Source organism: Lolium rigidum, chromosome 5 (assembly GCF_022539505.1).
Source record: "Lolium rigidum isolate FL_2022 chromosome 5, APGP_CSIRO_Lrig_0.1, whole genome shotgun sequence".
NCBI lineage: Eukaryota > Viridiplantae > Streptophyta > Magnoliopsida > Poales > Poaceae > Lolium > Lolium rigidum.
Window position 1 is genome coordinate 117531198 of NC_061512.1, and position 21569 is coordinate 117552766.

Here is a 21569-nt window from a genome sequence, read left to right on the forward strand (position 1 = left end):
GTCAAACATCCATTAAAACATTAGATACTGTAGCAACTTCTTTTAAAATCTCTTTCTCTCAAAAGAACTCAAAAAGAATAGTGGCAGAAATCTGTCAAAACAGAACAACAGGTAAAGATCGATTTTTTCGAAAATCCTCTGTTACTCAAATCGAGAAGTGCAAAGCTAATGAAATTTAGATAATAACCCGGGTCATATGCTCAAAATATTTCAGATCAATCCGACGTTCTAGCTAAGAATAATAATTTTTGGTGGCAGCACAGAATCTGTTTCAGGACAGCAACTTCCCCAAATCTTACCTTCTTCCTATTATTAGAGGATATCCTTGGCACAAAAATGATATAAAAGCATAAGGAGAGGTTATTAAAGAGGTAATAACTTCCAAGACTCAACGAAAGAAAAATTACAGGAATAAAACATGGATTATCTCCCACGAGTGCTTTTTTAACGCCTTTCAGCTAAGCGCAGAAAGCTTGAATCAAGTATTTTCAAGTGAAGAAGCATCAAGATCAAAGCCAGAAGTATTTTCAACAAGGAATTGTATTTTTTCCATATAAATTTTAGAAGACCCTCTCTCAACACTCTTGGATTCACTACTTTCATCAAATGGGTTTTCAGGAACAATCCAATCAAAATTCTTTTCCAAAGCTTCATGCATTCCTACGAGTTTGAAAGATATTGGTATTTTGATTTCCTCCATATTTTAGGTTTGGTTTTGTCTATCTTTTCAAGCGAACCAATAACATCTACACATGAGCCTATCATCTTAAACCGCTCAAAGACTTTCCTAGATTCTATAACAACATCTCTAAATTCTTAAAGCAAAGTTTCTAGAATAAAATCTCTCTATTCATCATCCTCAACTTCATGAAGTTTAAGAAACATTTGCTGCATTATGGGGTTAAGGTTAACAAACCTAGCCTCCAACATTTGAACTAAATAAGCTGTAGCAGTTTCATAATTAGGAGGAAGTTCTACTAAGGATCTATCATCAATATTTTTGTGCTTACTAACATGATTAAGATTTCTTCAATGTTATCTCTCCCAATTATAGAACCACTACCTATTGATAAGTCTTTCAGAACATGCTTTGAGATCAACATAATGAGCTAAAATAAAGCAACAAAATAACAACTATAAAAGGAACTATTTTTTGTGCTTTTTGATAAAAAGAAGCAAACAAGACAAAGTAAAATAAATTAAGCAAAACAATAACTAAGTAAAGAGATTGGAGATGAGTGACTCCCCTTAGAGAAATCCTGTTTCTCACCAGCAACGGCGCCAGAAAAGTGCTTGATGTTGTGCAGAGTATGCAGTTGGGAAACCCCAAAAGGAAGGTATGATGAGCACAGCAGCAAGTTTTCCCTTAGTAAGAAACCATGGTTTAATCGACCAGTAGGAGAAAGAAATCACTTCTGAAGGTGTTGCTGGCTGACTTTGGTAGGGCGTACTACCGGTGTCAGCAACAACGTGGAACCTGCACACAAGACAACCAAAATACTTTGCCCCAACTTAACGTGAGGTTTTCAATCTCACTGGTTTTGCTGAAACCAAATGATTAGACGTATAGCATGGAAAGAGATGTTTGTTTGCAGTGAAATAAAGAGAACAATGCTTGCAGTAAGGAAACAGAATAGATATTTGCAGTAGATGGCTTTATCATTGTAAAAGAAAGGATCGGGGTCCACAGTTCACTAGAGGTGTCTCTCCATAAAGATAAATAACATGTTGGGTAACATATTACAGCTGGGCAATTGACAGAGTAAAGACCATACATGACAAGATGATTACTATGAGATTCATTTGGGCATTACAACAAGATTCATAGACCGTAATCCAACTACATCTATGACTAATAATCCACCCTCATGATATCATCCGAACAAATTTGGTATTAAGATGCAAGCAATAGATTATTGCATTAAATAAAGTGTGTAAAGTAAACAATAAAATTATTCTTGGATAAAGTATTGTTGTTTTCTCCCTAGTAGCAACAACACATCTACAACCTTAGGAGTTACTATCACTCTCCTAGATTACTAGAGGCATGAACCCACTATCGAGCACAAATACTCCCTCTTGGAGTCACATGCACATACTTGGACAAAGCATCTGCATCTACTAGCAACGGAGAGCATGCAAGATCACAAATAACATATAAAACATGTCTATAATCAACTCAACCATAGTATTCAATATTCATCGGATCGCAGCAAACACAACATGTAGCATTGCATAAAGATGATCTTGATCATGTTAGGCAGCTCACAAGATTTAAACATAAAGCATAATGAGGAGAAGACAACCATCTAGATACTACTATGGACCTGTAGTCCTAAGATGAGCTACTCACGCATCACTTCGGAGGCGGGCATGGTGATGAAGAGGCCTCCGGTGATGATCTCCTTCTCCGGCAGGGTGCCGGGAAGAGCTTCAGAACCCTCCCAAACTAGGGTCGATGATGGCGGCGACTACAGAACTTTTCATGGATGGAGGCTCGGGGTGTTTAGGTTTTTATCGAGCATGTCAATTTATAGGCGAAAGGGCAATGTCGGTGGGCTCCCGAGGGGCCCACACTATACCTAGATGCGGCCATGGGATGGGCCGCGCCTAGGGGTGGTGTGGCCACCTCCTGGCTCTTCTCCGTCTCCCCTTTGGACTCCGTTTTGTGGTAGTAAAATAGGAACTTTGGCTTTCGTTTCGTCCAATTCCGAGAATATTTCCAGAACAACTTTTCTGAAATACAAAAACATTAGAAAACATGAACTGGCAATGTGGCATCTTGTTAATAGGTTAGTTCTAAAAAATGCATAAAAATGCCACGAAGTGTAAACAAAACATATAGAAATTAGTGTAAAACAAGCATGGAGCATCAAAAACTATAGATACAGTTGCAAAGTATCAGCAGTACCTTCATCCTCATGTCCGTCAGCAGCATCCATAGTTTCGTCTTCAACTCCACCTCCGTTTGGGAAATCGACACTTGGACCATCTCCTTCTTTCATTGCTGCATCTATATCAATAAGCAAAGCTGCCATGCACTGCGACTGCATTTGGTTCAAACCAACGCTAAATTTCTTGAGAGTGGTGTTAACAACACAACCATAAATAGTTATGTGTTTCTCATACAGATGCTCGTACGCAGCTGGAACCTGATGACAGAGACATAATACATACATCAGGAAAATATGGAGGTGTTGCAGCTAATAATACTAATGAAGCAGAAGAAATAGAGCAACTGTTGCATTGATTATAATATTAATGAAGCTGGGGGTTTTCAGATGATACATGGTAGCACATACCATTAACTATAGTAGCAACATTGTTAAATGTAAAGTAGCAAAACTATATAATCAATGCAACAATTACATGAAAAATAATAGAGGAAAAGGGCTAAAAATCATGTATTATACCTCGAGATCCTGACTACTAGGAAACACAAGCCATTCATTGAGGAACGTAGATGGGTTCACTTCAGGTTCTTCAACAGGCTGCTCAATAGGCTCCTCAACATGATGATGGTTGACAAAGGCAGTAACTCCATAAGGAGTGTTCGACTGGTCAAGAAACTACACAACAAAAGAGAACAAATCAGGATCTTCTCAAAAAATTATACAAAAAAAACAAGCGGTGCATCAACCTCACGTATATGGTTATGAGTAACTCACCGAATACCTTCCAAAAACAATCTTATTGTTCAGGATCTTCCTATCAGCATCATTAAGTACAATGAACTTGAAATCATTACTGGTCACAAAACATACTCTAGGAATTGAGTAGTTTATGGTATGTTGGTTTGGTGGAAAATCTAGGTGATACATGTAGACAATCTGTCAAAAAAGGAAGGAAAGATAAACAAAATAGTTACGGCAGCGAAGATTTAAACATGGAAATACCAAAAAAAAACAAAAATCACACATTAAAAACAGAGCATGGGGTAAGTTTGACAATGTACAGCAAGAAGGGCGAACGGTCCAGTGATCCAGAACTCATGTTTCCTAGCATTTCTTGTTACCACTGCCTCTGTTGTCTTGCTGTTGATTTTTGTAACCTCCTGCATTGCTAATCCAGCAAGTGTTCATCCCATGCAAATTCGTGAGTCCTACGAGGGTCCAACATGCAATCCAAATAGTCAAGGCTAAGAAAATTTGTGCTACCAACACTAGTAGAAAGAATTTATGTGGCGCACCGGACATGGTGCACCACAAAAATAGCTTATTTTTGTGGCGCACCACAAGCCCATGCCCCACAGAAATAAGGTGGGGCCAGCCCCAATCATTAGTTTTACTAATTCTGTGGCGCACAGGACCACGTGCGCCCCAGAATTAAGGCATTCAGTGGCGCACGTGGTCATGTGCGCCACAGAATTAAGACATTCTGTGGCGCACCTTGCCTCGTGCGCCACAGAAATAAGACATTTCTGTGGCGCACATGAGTTCCGTGCGCCGCAGAAGTTTTTTTTGCCTCCCCACGCAACTCCACCCCCCCTGTGGATCGCCTTTTTTACCTCTGTAAAAAATAAAAGAAATAGATAGAAATTTCAAAAAAATAAATTTCTTCAAGATCCCCATGTATTATGTCATCTTTTACCACTGAAAATTAACAAACCTGAATTTCGACTTTTTTTGCAAAATTGCGTGGGAAAATCATTAAACTGGATTTCTGGTTGCATACGAACTCGAAAAAAGACGCACAATATATCAAAATGTTCCCACGAAAAAACCTGGGGTTGAGGGAAAGAGCAGCAAAAGAGGAAGTCGGAGACGAGGAAGAGGTAGGGAAAACTCACCGGAGGAGAGGAGGAGCATGTCATCCTGTCCGGCGGCAGCAACCGTCAGCGGTGCGTCGATTCGTTCCACCGTCGCCAACCTCTCCACCAGGAACAGCCCACGAGCCCCCAGACACGAACCGGACGTCTCGACCTGGTGGTCGGTTGGATGCAGCAAATCCGGGATTGGGGTAATGCGCTGTCTGCAAGGTGGGTGACATGGCGCAATATATCAAAATGTTCCCATGAAAATCATCAAACTGGATTTCTGGTTGCATACGAACTCGAAAAAAGACGCACAATATGTCAAAATGTTCCCACGAAAATTCTACATCCGAATTACGAGGGCTTGCCCGGTTGGACAATTTTTAGAATCCCCAAATTCGAAAAGAGTAAAAAGTTACGACAAAATAAAGATTTTTTGCTGCAAAACAGTAATTTAAAAAAAATATGTGGCGCACCAAGGGCCCATGCGCCACAGAATTAAGCTCCGAAATTTAAATTCCCTGCCGCCCTCCTCCACTTCTCCTCCACTTCTTCTCACTTCTCCTCTCCTCCACTTCTCCTTGGATGCAAACTTCTCCTCCTCCACTTCCCCTTTCGTCAACTTCCCCTCCTCCTCTCCTCCACCACCACCACCACCACCTCCTCCGGCCGGCCGGCCTCCTCCTCCTCCTCCTACTCCGGCGACCACCTTCTCCGGTCGGCCTCCTCCTACTCCGGCGACCACCTCCTCCGGCCGACCTCCTCCTACGCCGGCGACCACCTCCTCCGACCTCCTCCGACGACCACCACCTTTTCCTCCTCCTCCACCACCTCCTCCACCACCACCACCACCACCACCTCCACCACCACCACCACCACCACCTCCTCCACCACCACCACCACCACCACCACCTCCTCCTCCTCCTCCTACTCCACCACCACCTTCTCCGGCCAGCCTCCTCCTCCTCCACCCACCCCACCCACCCACCCACCTCCGGCGACCTTCCCAGCGAAATTTCAAACAAAAATTAAAAAATTGCGGCCCCAGATCTAGATCTAGCCGCCATTTTTTTTGAATTTCACAAAAAAATTCTGTGGCGTACCACAGCCCGGTGCGCCACAGAAATAAGACTTTCTATTTCTGTGGCGCATCGCCGCCCGGTGCGCCATAGAAATAAAACTTCCTATGGCGCATGGGCAGGTGCGCCACAGAATTCTTATTTTTGTGGCGAGAATTCTGTGGCGCACCGCCCATGCGCCACATAATGCTTTTTTGGTGCGCCACTGATGAGCCTTTTCCTACTAGTGAGGGTCAATAACCATAGCCAAACATATAAGATCCCATGTTCTGCTAATGGTGAGGTCATTCGTAACATCACATGCATTAAGCAATTTAACAGCATGCTGGATGAAAGGCCTAGATTGTCCTTCTTCTATGTACATCTGGCACAGCTCAGGAAGCTCACCCTTCTTCTGCCCAACAAGTCTCTCTGCCACATCGAATTCCAAAAACTTTCCTCACCATATCATTTGTGAAAACTATCCTCTTCTTACGGAACTTGAACTCCCGCAAACCAGGGCTAGTATGAGAGGCAACAAAGTCAGTTAGAGCATTAGGAATGCTGAATGGAGATACATCCAACAATGCTCTGAATGCACTCTGCTCTGTAATAATACGTCTCTTGGGACCATCGAGATCGACAGCAAGGGCGTGCAGACGCTTGGCGGCAAAACGATCCTTGGAAACCCAATGACCAATCTCATCTTCATGTTAAACATGAAGAACACAAAAATAAATCAAGAAACATTTAATTATAACGCAACAAAAATGTACATAGATGATAACAAACCTAAACACAATAACCTATGTAGCAAGTAGGCAGTAACCTCCAACAACTAATAAGCAAAAAACTATGAAACTATGTAGCACAAGCATACAACAAAATCATCAGCTATGTAGCAAAACATTACCAACGAACTATGTAGCAAAACTGAACATTGCATGCAAGCTGGATAGCAATTATCACAAGAATGTACCAAAATTATAAGGAATTTATACTATAATTAGGATATAGCAAATTTTATGAACCTATAAAGCAATAACAACAGGGTAGCAAAAAAAGAAACTACCAAAAGGGAAATTATATCCCCCTAGCAAATCCGTGCCAACCTTAACAAGAGAAGCTGCAAAACCTATCAAATCAAAACAGGACAAATCCCCTAGAAACCCTAGAAACAAATCAAATCAGAGGCAGCACGAAAACGCCTAGAAATCCTAGTACAAATCCACACGAAAACGAGATCGAACTTACAACCATGATTGCAGAGGCAGGAACTTCCTCAGGAAACGCTCGAATCGACGGCCCACGGCGCTTCCCCTTGAACGAGTCGTAGGAACTGAAGGGAGAAAGTGAGGATTCAACGGGAAGTAAGCAAAATTAGTTGGACGAAACGAGTTTTAATCACGCGAAAAGCAACGACTGAGGGGCACACTGACACAAATCATCGGCGGTGCCCCAGATTTGCAAGGCCACCGCGGAGATTTAATACATTCAGAGCGGTGGAAAAAACCTGGGGTTGAGGGGAAGAGCAGCAGAAGAGGAAGTCGGAGACGAGGAAGAGGTAGGGAAAACTCACCGGAGGAGAGGAGGAGCATGTTGTCATGTCCGGCGGCAGCAACCGTCAGCGGTGCGTGGATTCGTTCCACCGTCGCCAACCTCTCCACCAGGAACAGCCCACGAGCCCCCAGACACGAACCGGACGTCTCGACCAGGTGGTCGGTTGGATGCAGCAAATCCGGGATTGGGGTAACACGCTGTCTGCAAGGTGGGTGACATGGCGCAATATATCAAAATGTTCCCACGAAAATCATCAAACTGGATTTCTGGTTGCATACGAACTCGAAAAAAGACGCAAAATATATCAAAATGTTCCCACGAAAATTCTACATCCGAATTACGAGGGCTTGCCCGATTGGACAATTTTTAGAATCCCCAAATTCGAAAAGAGTAAAAAGTTACGGTAAAATAAAGATTTTTTTGCTGCAAAATAGAAATATTTTAAAAAAAATTCCGTGGCGCACCAAGGGCCCATGTGGCCACAGAATTAAGCTCCGAAATTTAAATTTCCTGCCGCCGTCCTCCACTTCTCCTCACTTCTCCTCTCCTCCACTTCTCCTTGGATGCAAACTTCTCCTCAACTTCCCCTCCTCCTCTCCTCCTCCACCACCACCACCACCTCCTCCGGCCGGCCTCCTCCTCCTCCTCCTACTCCGGCGACCACCTCCTCCGGCCGACCTCCTCCTACTCCGGCGACCACCTCCTCCGACCTCCTCCGGCGACCACCACCTTCTCCTCCTCCTCCACCACCACCACCACCTCCTCCTCCACCACCTCCTCCACCACCACCACCACCACCACCTCCACCACCACCACCACCACCACCTCCTCCTCCACCACCACCACCACCACCTCCTCCTCCTCCTCCTACTCCACCACCACCTTCTCCGGTTGGCCTCCTCCTCGTCCACCGACCCCACCCACCCACCCACCCACCTCCGGCGACCTTGCCAGCGAAATTTCAAACAAAAAATTTCAAAAAATTGCGGCCCCAGATCTAGATCTGGCCGCCATTTTTTTGAATTTCAAAAAAAAAATTATGTGGCGCACCATAGCCCGGTGCGCCACAGAAGTAAGACTTTCTATTTCTGTAGCGCACCACCGCCCGGTGCGCCACAGAAATAAGACTTTCTGTGGCGCATGGGCAGGTGCGCTACAGAATTCTTATTTTTGTGGCGAGAATTTTGTGGCACACCGCACATGCGCCATAGAATGCTTTTTTGGTGCGCCACTGATGAGCCTTTTCCTACTAGTGATATGACAGAGAGGGTCCTCTTACACAGCCTAACCACCAGGTGCCGGCTTCGTGGGATGTGTTCATCGCTATGCGTCAGGAGATTCGAGACTCCATAATGCATCAACAACTGCGGGATGATCTGGTGGAGCACATATGGACGCTTAGTTTTCATTTGATTTGTTTTAAAACTTGTCTTGTTTTGTTGAACTGTAACGTTTATTTGTAAAAATAAGCCAAATGTTGGCAAAACTGGTCAAATTCGCAGAACTATATTTGATTTTGGACGTTTCTAGGGATTTCTTTTTTCTCAAAATCGCCGAACACCAGGTGTCTACCGGGGAGACGGCTGAAACTTCGGCGCTCCCCGGACGAAATTTTCGTCCAATCCGGCGCTATTTAAAGCCAGATTTGACCGTGGAGAGCGCCAACAGCTGGAGATGCTCTCATGCCGACGATGTCCAAGGCGGCGTGCCCAAGAGTGGGCTGAACCTGTTTAGAACAGCCATTTGGTCATCCCCGAAGCATTAAACGCTATGTCGATGACAAGGTTGTAGTGACAGTCCAAATATTCGTTGGTGACTAAATGCATGAATGAACCTATCCACCCGTATATGATGTGGAGTGGTGTTTTGTATCGCTACCACCAAAATTATCTCCCAAGTTGTTATCCCTACTCACAAAACAACTAGGGCCCTATTTGGTAGGTGGGGCCGATTTCCTTCATGACCGCGTCAGCGAGATGGGAGTTCCTGCGCGTTGAGGACGGGCCAAGTGTCAGAAAACTCCACTCGTTTGGTAGCCTGTGCAGAATTTTTTGGCCCAGCAGAAACGAAGGGCTCAGTCTGTTTGGTTTGATACGAGCCCAGCTTAAGCCTCACCACTTATCCCCATGGTAACCTTATCTCTCACCTCCTCACCTATCACAAAGCTTGACGCCGTCGTTCACAAGCTTCGGCACGTAGCTGGTGCGCGGAAAGACCACCATGCCAGTCTTGCCGACGATGTCCAAGGCGGCGTGCGCAAGAGTGGGCTGAATATGATAGGCTGAAGCTTTCGGTGTAAATCACAACAAGAACGTCGCCACCATGACACCGCCACTGCCTACAACTACACGATTACCGCCATGGATTACTGCCTATCACATACCATAACCATCACCACCATGACACCGCAGGTCACGCGCGTCACATGCATCACAACATCGACGAACAACATCATGACACCGCCGTTCACGTCCGTCAGAAGCATTACAATGGCGCCGATGACGTCGCCGAACACCACCATGACACCACCGGTCATGCCGGTCACATGCATCACCACGTCACCGAACACAAAGACGAAGACCATCATGACACCGCCGTTCATGCCCGTCACACGCATCACCATGTCGCCAAGCACGAAGCTAAATACTACCATAACACCGTCGGTCACGCCGGTCATAGGCATCACCACGTCGCCAACCACGAAGACGAACATCACCATGCTACCACCACCATGGATTATCACCTCTCAATTGTCACCTATCATCACCACGTCGCCGCCGTCCATGAAGATGGCAAGAGAAAAGTTGGGCAAGAGTACTTCAAACCTTACTCACACATAGGTACACATTACAGTATACTTGTGAGTCATTTATCTGTCAGTATATGTACACCAAAACAAAATCTTATCAACATGAAAATTATGCAGAATGGTGAGGTGAACCTACTCCCGAAAGGAAATTTCAAATGGTTGAGCGTGTGCGATAAATTTGGCAAAATTTGCTTAAAACTTCATACATGAAATTGACGATTTACGACCGATGAATCTCGAAACCGATTGTGGGAATTGATTCGTATCATCGACACACATCTTTTTCGTGTACAACTTATTTTGATTCGGACTATGTTTGTGTTGATTTGAGAAGAGGGTGTGTGTGAAGTAGTGTAAGGGAGAGTGAGCTTAAGCAAAAGTATGTGCATCCCTTGCATCCCTGGAGGTAAGGTGGCGCGAGAACGGGCATGACCTGGAGAAACTGCCGATTCGAGCATTTCTGTGGATGCAGGCAAAACACTGCTGTTAAGAATCGTGCGATGCATACAAAAAAATCACGAGCAAGCCCAGGTAACCAACCGACCCGTTTTGTTTCTCAAAAAAGTTTTCATAGCCTAGCAAAGACCGAAAAGTGTCTTTGGCACATGGGCATCAGTGCTCCTGCTGTTTAAAAAAATTCGAAAATTATACATATTTGTTTCAAACAAATCTGAAAATAAATCTGGACATAATAAATAACCAAACCTACAAGCATGTAAAATTTTAATATGAAATTCTTTATATTGTAGACTACACAAAAAGACAAAATTTGTTGAAATTTGGAGATTTGAAATATGTATACCCAGATCCACACGTTTGTTATTTTTGTGTAGGCCAGAATTTTTTGTATTTGAAATTGAAATTTTGCACGTTTATGGGATAATTTATTGGCTACACCATGATTTTTTTCTATTTTTTTTAAAACACATAAATATAATTTTTATTTAGTTTTAAATAGCAGGAGCACTGATGCCCAGGAGCACCAAATCTCTGTCCAGGCAGCAAAGACGGGCGATTGCACAAAAATAACCCAAAAGTGAAAGAAAAGCACGGACTGACCCTCCGGCGAAATTATTTCACCCATCTAACCCTTTTGTGTGGCGTCCCTCCCATCGATGTCGTGGATGTGACCACGGCAGATGCTACAGGGGGTAGCACTTCATTGATGTGAGGGTAAGGGAACATCGCCATCTACGGGTCGAGGTGCAAGAGACGCAAGGGTTTTACCCAGGTTCAGCCCCTCCAGAGAGTAAAAGGCCTACGTCCTGCTAGATCTTTATTGCTCACTGGAGAATTACAATGGGGGGGCTCAGTCGGCAAGAAGCCAAGAGCTTACAATGAGGAGATTGGATCTCAGATGATGTGTCCTTCTAGGGTTTAGCTCGGGGGTTTATATTTCCACCCCCGGCCTAGGATTACAAAGGGATAACACCGAATCGTATCAGTTACTACAAATCCGGGATACCACACCCTTCTTCAAGTAATCTCTATCTTGAACCGAGCAGATCTTCTCCTTAGGACTTCGGCCCAGTCGCCTTCGGGCCCAGTCGGTTGGGCGACTGGCGGTCCTCCCTGGGCCTTCATCCTCATGGCGAGTGGGACTGGCGACCCACCCCCTATGGGCATACCCCCATCAATCGGCGCCACACATGCCAGTGTGGCGCCTCTCCTGCCGGCGCCACACACCCAGCCGACGTGGCGCCATCGACGCTGAGATAGTCCGCCGATCCGACGTGGCAGCATGTGTGGCTCCCCTCCAAACGGCGCCACACATGCCAACTTATATCAAGTTTTCGGTCGAAAACATCCAGGGGCTCCGGACGTCTGGGACTTAGCCGTTTTGGCGAGCCTCTACATGTGGCGCCGATGCCACGGGCGCCACACTAGCATGTGTGGCGCCGATGCCACGGGCGCCACACATCCACTTAAGTGTGGCGCCCGCGCCCGCCCCCAGCCCGACCCTCTTCTTCTTCTCTGTTTCTTCAAGACTCCAAGGCGGGCGGCGGTTCCTCCTCCTCCCTCCCATCGAGTTAGTGAAGCGCGCATATGCTGACTACATCTTGGACGACTCCATCGAGTTCGATGAGGTTGCGCAAAGCCAGCACGACACCTATGCTCGCAGAGGGAGATCGACTTCTATTGCTTCCGAGCTGAACTTCGTGGTAATGGATTCTCTCATTAACTAGTACATCATCTAGATTGCCATGTGCTCGCTTAAATTGTGTATGCAATGTTTGTCACAGCGGTCGGAGATCCAAAAAACATCCAGGGGCTCCGGACGATAAGTCCTTAGCCGTTTTGGCGATGCTCTTTGTGTGGCGCCCGTGGTATCGGCGCCACACATGCTAGTGTGGCGCCCGTGGCATCGGCGCCACACGTAGAGGCTCGCAAAACGGTTAAGTCCCAGACGAATTGTCTCACAGTATGTTTTGGGCAATTGTAAGTGCATGTGTGGCGCCGATGGGAGGGGCGCCACACATGCTGCCACGTCGGATCGGCGGACCAGCTCAGCGTCGAGGGTGCCACGTCTGCTGGGTGTGTGGCGTCGGTAGGAGGGGCGCCACACTGGCATGTGTGACGCCGATGTGCGGAGCGCCACACAAAAGGGTTAGATGGGTGAAATAGTTTCGTCGGAGGGTCAGTCTGTGCTTTTCTTTCACTTTTAGGTTATTTTTGTGCAAATCGCCGCAAAGACGCCCTAGAAGTAGATGCATGCATGTAGCCGCAGAGATATAATGGTTGGACCTACGAGCGTGTTCCAGATGTTCTGATTGTGCATGCGCAATTAGCGGGTAGATAACGCAACGGACTGTTGCAGTGGTGGTGGGTGAGAGAGTGGTGCGTACTAACGTGCGATCATTGCTTGGTTGGTCGTGCATGGCCTGGAAAGGACATATATATCTCACGGAGGACAGTAGGTCAAGCCGATTATCCCTAAGCCAAGCCGGATATTCAGTTCAGAGTCCAGACGTCACTGCAGGATGATTATGCCATCTCCAGATCTCCTCGAATCGCATGCCACTAAAAAGAGCGCGCGCGTGTGTGAGGAGGATTCAGCCGGGAATTAGTGCGTGATATATATGCTACACTAGCTAGCGAGCTGAAAACGATAGGCCAAGTTTAGCACACAATGAACGGATGGTATACATTAGTTCCTGAAATGCACGTTATCCATTAATTAATTAGTTTCGAGTCGTAGCCGTGTTTCCTTCCCCAGCAACATCTCTCTCTCTCGATCGTGTTGTGTTACTTTGCTGTGCATGACATGTCCGATCACGACACACTGATTCGTCGTATAACTAGATTTATTTTTTCACCTCAAAACTTTAGGTTGACCTGGCAACTATCATACTCCTGTTGCCTCTATCTAAGGATAATCCGGATTCCACCTTGGGCACGCGTAGGATGCAAAAGGACCGTGGGTCGGTACGTGCATGTACATGCGTACTGCACGCACGCGCTTGGATAAAAAACATGCCATGCTTGGCTGCTTGCACATTTATCTTTCCTTTTGTAGATTACACATTTGCAAGGGTGTTACTCTATCTTTCAACAAGCCGAAAAGGTTTTTTTCTTGCATGTGTTAGTTTATGTTGCTTCGACCTATATTGCTTCCTCCATTGCGCAAAGTGTGTTTCAGATTTGTCTAATTTATAAGACATCTAGTCACTATTTAATATCTATATATATCTAAATTTGAACAGAATTATGATATTTTTGTAGTACGGAGGGATTATATTCTAAAGGAATCAATCAATAGATCCGAATCGTCTCTATGAAAGAAAGAATCGATGCATGTGAAAAAATTTATTCAAAACTAGCGAGTTGGAACGGTACGTACGGGAAATGCTTTCTTGACTTGCATGTTTGTGGAGCGACAATAAGTCAAGTTCCCACAAATAGAGTGCTAGTAGTTGTTTATCCGCCAGTGATAGCTCACGATCGAACTAGTGCCTGCTTGATTGCCTCCACGTATATATACTTTCATCTCTGGCGCGTGCATGGTATATGCTGTGAAGAAGCAAACTTCCTGGAACCCATCCTCTGATGCTCACAAACACATAGTACTCCGTACGTAGTATATCCGTTGCCACTCTCTGGAGAAGAAGAACAAAATAAGAAAGGATGCTTTCGTAACTAGGCTAAAGCTTAGCGCATGTTCCAAATCAGATCTTGTACACACGCGTGCAAGGGAATGACGAAATTCTACCTGCACTAGTGACTTCCACTAGCAAATGAGCAGGCCACTAGCAAACAGACTTCCACGCATATGTATATAGAACATCCGCGATCAGGTGCGCTCCACCGTGAAGATATTTGTGCATATGTAAGTAGTGGTACGGAGTACCATTTTCTCTAACACAAAGTAAGTGCCATCCTCTCAAAACACGGTGGCGGGATTAATGGCCGTGAAACTTTGGAAACACTGACCGGGTAATCGTTTCGGATATGACACCAGATTCGTGGACTTTGTACTCGGCTGGTATCACCAGATTCCTGGACTTTGTAACGTCGGAAAGCGAAGGCATCTACAGACTTCAGCTGTTTGACTCATTTTTATACAATAAATGTGTATGTTAGGGTTGGCTCGTGGATATAATATATGATATTTTCCTGGGTCCTACCCTGGGTTCGTTTGGCGAGGGGCAAATCCAGCGGGACTAACCCGCGCTGACCATTTTGCGTTTTTTTTCTCATTTCTCATAATTGACATATACGAATGAAAATAGCGCAAAAAACTAAATTTAGTAGCTAATAAATTACCTGTAATTAGGGAATCACGTTGTTCACACGCCGTGCATAGTATCGAACCAATGTGTAAAAGAACACAAGATTCATATAGAATAGACAAACTAAGATAGATATGCGACACAAAGTGTTGGTGGGTGATCATTTGGTTCTTCTCAAGCCAAACCTGGATTTGCCAGGTCCATGATATTCAAGCCCGCCAACATGCCATGGTTCTCCTCGGAGGTCAACGAAGCTAGCACATGTGGCATCCTTCTCCATGTGTCGCTTCTCGTCCCTATTGTCATTTGTCTCCTCCTTCTCAGTCATCAACCCCGTCAATGTCTCATGCAATGGAAGTGTTGAAGCTTTACACCTGAGATCTTGTTGCTTGGTGCCCGTGTGGCCCATTGATCGAGCCACACGATCATCGTTGCTTTGGCCATCTTCAAGATCAATGACCGCTGATTCTTTGCCACGTTTGTTCGGGACATCTAGACCTTTTTTGTATTGAGCATTTAGTTTCCACTTAGGACACATCATGATCTCCATTCAACAATTACACAACATGAAGAGTTTGTTATCATGTTGGTCGTTAAAATAGTCCAAAGCTTGGGGTACCTACAATATGGATGAGAATCCATTAGAAGCACTCACATATGCAATGTACATTGGCATATTTTAAATGAACAAGGTTTTACCATGTCCGCAACATTGATACCCCCTCACGGGCAGTGCTAGCACATCTCATATGCAACACAAAATTTATTGCACTCCGTTTGGATGAATGACCATTTATTTTGAAGTGATATTTGGCCTCGATCACTATGAATTTTGTAGGGTTTGAATTTCCTACGGTAATGGAAGAATTCGGCAATCTTCCACCAATACGTCCTTCTTTTGTTCTCGGCAGCGCAAATTGGATCTTGCCTAATTGTAATCTAGCCTCACAAAGGCATTTGGCCTCCTTGGCCGTGAGTCCTCCGGTCCTTTGGCTTTTTTCTGTTGTGACGTCCTTAGGGGCATCATTCATATCGCCGCCATCATCCATAGGGTCACCATCTTGCCCAAACATTAGTTCTCCTTCAATAGAGAAACCAACTTGTTGAGTCACTTTCTCGGTCTATAGTTCATCGTCCATATGGCCGGTTTCATTGATAATATCGTGCATGAAGGCCTCATCATCTTAAGCATTGTATTACTACATATCAATAGACATTGCATGCCGGTTTCAGATGGAAATAGGCAGAAGAAAAGAGGTGTTGCAATCATATCGGATTGGTCGATGTCAGAGCTATCATTCGTCGAACTGGTTGCCGAGCATGGGCATTTGGCGGACAGAATCACCCATGGCCTATTGTCAGTCTCCTGCCCTGAGTCGATGGCCACAATAGTGCGGTGTAGGTCGATGGAAGAAAATACCCCCCCCCCCCCACCCCCCGCCACTCCATGCAAGATGACCGTGCGTTGACTTGCAAATTTAGGGCAAAAATGGTTCGCCGCAAACTTTAATTCGTGCCTTGGGCCGTGCCTCGACCCGCGCGAACATGTTTGGTCATACGTGATTCATTCGGGCCGTGCCGCTGATGACGCCATAAGCTGTTACTTAAAGAAGAAACACACCAAAACTTTAAGAGAGGAACTCAAAAAGATCCATTGTTGTTAGGAATGCCCGTGCTTTTAGGTATCAATCATCTACTTCGGCCATGGGTGTGTCAAAAATCAAAGATGAGGCAAAGATGTGGTGCCTAGCCGGGGCAGAAGCTTTGAGTAATGTGATGGCGCGAGTGCAGACTTGTTTATTTATGTGTTACCCTTATTTGCCAAGGTTTGGGTTGCAAGACCTCTCTAAAACAAATTGTTCATTAATTAATAAAAATGGATTAATTTAATAACGAAATCCATCGTTTCGGTAGCACCCGCGAAACCGATTCTGTGCGCTAGACGGAGGTTTTTAGACCGGTCCACGAGATACGGCCGGATGGCGTGGCATGGTTTGCCGTTCCTCCCGCGTCCGCGTCGCACGCAAGGCACTTGCCAGCCCTCACTTGATCGTCGCTTAAAGCAGTGCATGCATGATGCATCACTGTATGCAGTATGCTGGGCCGAAAGCTACAGACAGAGACCGACCGGAGCTAGCCGCTAGCTAGGCGTTGACCCGTATGAACCTACCGCAGCAGCTGCACTGAGACGGCCATGGATGGACAACGACGAGCACGACACGATCGCATGCGCACATGCAGGAGAGATGCATGCACATGCCTCGGTATCCTATCGAATCTTACGACTCTCTTACTTAGACTGGTCGTATGATACTATTCCATGACACCACCTTTGTAAGGCACAATATTATGAAGTGGTCTTATAGTTTTATTATATTTAATAGTTTGTAAAATCTTAATGCAAATTTGTGTATATATGATGTATTTGTTATTATATTTTCTAGTTTTAGATTATCATTTCTCTCTCCTTAATAACTGTTGTATCATATCAGATTTTTACCAGTATAGTAACATTTATGATACTACTTATGATATTTTTATTGTGGCTAGTCTTACATATCTTGACAGCAGAGTGAAATGGTCCATCTTTCTACGAGAATCCCTAGGAGATCTCGGATAACTGATCAATATGAATAATAACCGTCAGTTCACGGATTACTACAAAATATAGCAATTTTTAAATAATATGATTTATTTATTATTTCCATGAATAATATGCATTTAAAAAATAAGTTTGTGACTCTATCGACAGGAATAGCAGTAGATTTATCAGCCATTTGCAAAGATATATCAGTGTGTATCAACTTATCTAAGTAAAGTCTCTTATAAAGAGAAAAAGGCATAACACTAACACCGGCTCCCAAGTCACATAGAGCAGTTTTAACATAATTATTCTTAATAGAACAAGTAATAGTAGGTATACCTGGGTCGACCAACTTCTTTGGAATTTTGCCATTGAAAGAGTAATTAGCAAGCATAGTGGAAATTTCCTCATTGGGGATTTTCCTTTTGTTAGTAACAATATCTTTCATATACTTTGAATAAGGAGGCAATTTAATAGCATCAGTCAAAGGGATTTGCAAGAATAAAGGTTTCATCCAATCACAAAATTTATTATAGTGTTCTTCTTCCTTTGATTTTAGTTTCTTAGCAGGAAAAGGCATTTGCTTTTGCACCCAATGTTCCCTTTCATTACCATGTTTCTTAGCAATAAAATCTTCTTTAGTATACTTTTTATTTTTATCTTGCTTTTCAGGTTCATCTTCAACTTCTTCTTTATCAGAAACATCATTCTTATCATTACCATTATTATTATCATGTTCATTACCACTTTCAGTTTCAGCATCAGAAATAGAAATACTATTAGGATCATTAACAGGCTCAGAGGATTCTACAACAGTTTTATGTTTCTTTTTCTTTTTCTTAGATGGAGTACTAGTTTCAGTTCGTTGAGAATCTTGTTCAACTTTTTTGGGATGCCCTTCAGGATATAGAGGATCCTGGGTAGAGACACCACCTCTAGTTTTTACTTCATAAGCATGTTTCTCTTTAGAATTATTTTTTAATAAGTCATTTTGCACTTTAGTGAGTTGATCAATTTGAGTTTTAACCATTTGAAAATGTTTAACAAGCATCTTAACATCATTGGAGGTTCTCTCCACAATATCATGCAAATTGCTAATAGCTTGAGAATTTTCCATTAGATGATTCTCTACTCTCATATTAAAATTTTCTTGCTTAACAATATAATTATCAAACTCATCTAAGCATTGCGCAGGAGGTTTTGAATACGGAATATCTTACCTAGTAAAGCGCTGAAGGGAGTTTACCTCAATCATGGATGAAGGGGAAATTATTTCACATATATCTTCTATAGGAGGTAGATTCTTCACATCTTCAGATTTAATACCTTTCTCCTTGAGAGACTTCTTGGCTTCCCTCATATCTTCATCATTCAATTTAATTAAACCCCTCTTCTTCAATATTGGCGTTGGAATTGGTTCGAGCGTAGTCCAATCATCATGATTCCGGCCTATTTTAGCCAATAATTCTTCAGCTTCGTCCGGAGTTCTTTTCCTGAAAACACAACCAAGCACAACTATCCAAATATGCCCTAGACTCAATGGTTAGTCCACTATAAAATATATCAAGTAGATCATTCTTTTCTAAATCATGTCCAGGTCGAGCTCGATAAGAGAACAAAATCTTGCCCAAGCCTCAGGCAATTTCTCTTCATCTCCCTGGTCAAATCTATAAATTTTCTGTAAAGCAATATGTTGAGCACTAGCAGGAAAGTATTTTCGAAAGATAACATCACGCAAATCAGTTGGACTTTTAATAGAACCAGGAGGCAAATTATTATACCAAGTTTTAGCATCATCCTTTAATGAGAAAGGAAAATTTTTAGCGACAAAATAAGTACGCATCTTGACATCATCAGAAAACAAGCTACTCATAGAAGAAAGTTCAATCATGTGTTCTACAACACTTTCTTTTTCAGTACCACAAAAGGGTGCTTTCTCTACAATAGCTATATGAGATAGATCAAGAGAAAAATCATAATCTTTATCCTTAATGCATATAGGAGATGTGGCAAATTTAGGATCAGGAGATAAGTTATGTCTAACAGTAAATTGTGTGTGAAACTTTTTAATTTTGCTTGCATCAGCAGTAGCATTGCATCTATTAATAAAATCATCATTAAGCTCCACATAATCTTCATCGGGATCATCACTAGAATAATCAAGTTCAGGTGAATTAACAGGTGTAGTAGCATTAGGAGTTTCAACATTTTCAATTTGTCTAGACCTAGCAATTGTAGCATCTAGAAAGGATCCCAACGAACCACTATCATCAAGCACAGCAGAAGCATCATCAATATTATAAGAACTTTCAGATTCAGCAGAAGTACCAGCAAGTGAAGCATGTGGTGGTGAAACAAGTTTATCAATCACAGATGGTGAATCAAGAGCAACAGAGGTACTCCGAGTTGTACCTTTTCTTGTAGTGGATGGTAATATGGCGACATTAGGATCGCGAGTTTTACCCATGATGGAGAATTTGCAGCGAACAATATCAATCCAAGTGAACTTCCAAATAAAGCTATGCTCCCCGGCAACGGCGCCAGAAAACGGTCTTGATAACCCACAAGTATAGGGGATCGCAGCAGGATTAAAATACTGTAGGCACGGGGACGGATAACGGGCGTTGCATGGATGAGAGAAACTCATGTAACAATCAAGCAGGGCATTTGCAGATAATAATAAAACGGTGTCTAAGTACAAAGCAATCAATAGGCATGTGTTCCAATTATAGTCGTACGTGCTCGCAATGAGAAACTTGCACAACATCTTTTGTCCTACCAGCCGGTGGCAGCCAGGCCTCAAGGGAATCTATCGGATATTAAGGTACTCCTTTTAATAGAGTACCGGAGCAAAGCATTAACACTCCATGAACACATGTGATCCTCACATCACTACCATCCCCTCCGGTTGTCCCGATTTCTGTCACTTCGGGGCCATTGGTTCCGGACAGCGACATGTGTATACAACTTGCAGGTAAGACCATTAACAATGAATATCATGATGAAATAATAACATGTTCAGATCTGATATCATGGCACTCGAGCCCTAGTGACAAGCATTAAGCATAACAAGTTGCAACAATATCATCAAAGTACCAATTACGGACACTAGGCACTATGCCCTAACAATCTTACACTATTACATGACCAATCTCATCCAATCCCTACCATCCCCTTCAGCCTACAGCGGGGGAATTACTCACACATGGATGGGGGAAACATGGCTGGTTGATGAAGAGGCGTCGGTGGTGATGGTGGCGATGATCTCCTCCAATTCCCCGTCCCGGCGGAGTGCCGAACGGAGACTTCTGGCTCCCGAGACGGAGTTTCGCAATGTGGCGGCGTTCTGGAGGGTTTCTGGCGACTTCGACTTCTCTCCGTGCGTTTTTAGGTCGAAGGCGATAAGTAGTCCGAAGGAGGGCGTCGGGGGCCAGCCGAGGCCGCCACACACTAGGGCCGCGCGCCCCCCTCCTGGGCCGCGCCGGCCTAGTGTGTGGGGCCCTCGGGCCCCCACCTGGCTTGCCCTTCTGGCTCCGCCAATATTCTAGGAAAATAGGGCCTTCTGCATAAATTCCGAGGTTTTTCCTGAAAGTTGGATTTCTGCACAAAAACGAGACACCAGAACAGTTCTGCTGAAAACAGCGTTAGTCCGTGTTAGTTGCATCCAAAATACACAAATTAGAGGCAAAACAATAGCAAAAGTGTTCGGGAAAGTAGATACGTTTTGGACGTATCAGACCTCCAACAACAAGGACAAGGAGCCTTTGGAGGAAGTGAAGGGGATGTCAGCAACAAAAAGGAAGCGGCAAACTGCGGGGAGTAAGCCAATCTTGGTGGGATCGGTTAACACTGGACGTTCTTTTTCTCATAACTTGCAGGGACCTCTACCGCCTGCTCTTAGCCTCAACTCTTTTCCTGCTGTTGAGGAAGCACTACGGATCACCGATGAGTTTTGTGATCAATACCGTGCTCTGAGAAGGGAGGTGGAGATACTTCAGGAGGAGAACCACCGACTTCGCAGAATGCTGGATTATCACTCAATTTCCATCACAAGGCCACCACCGACATCTTTGGA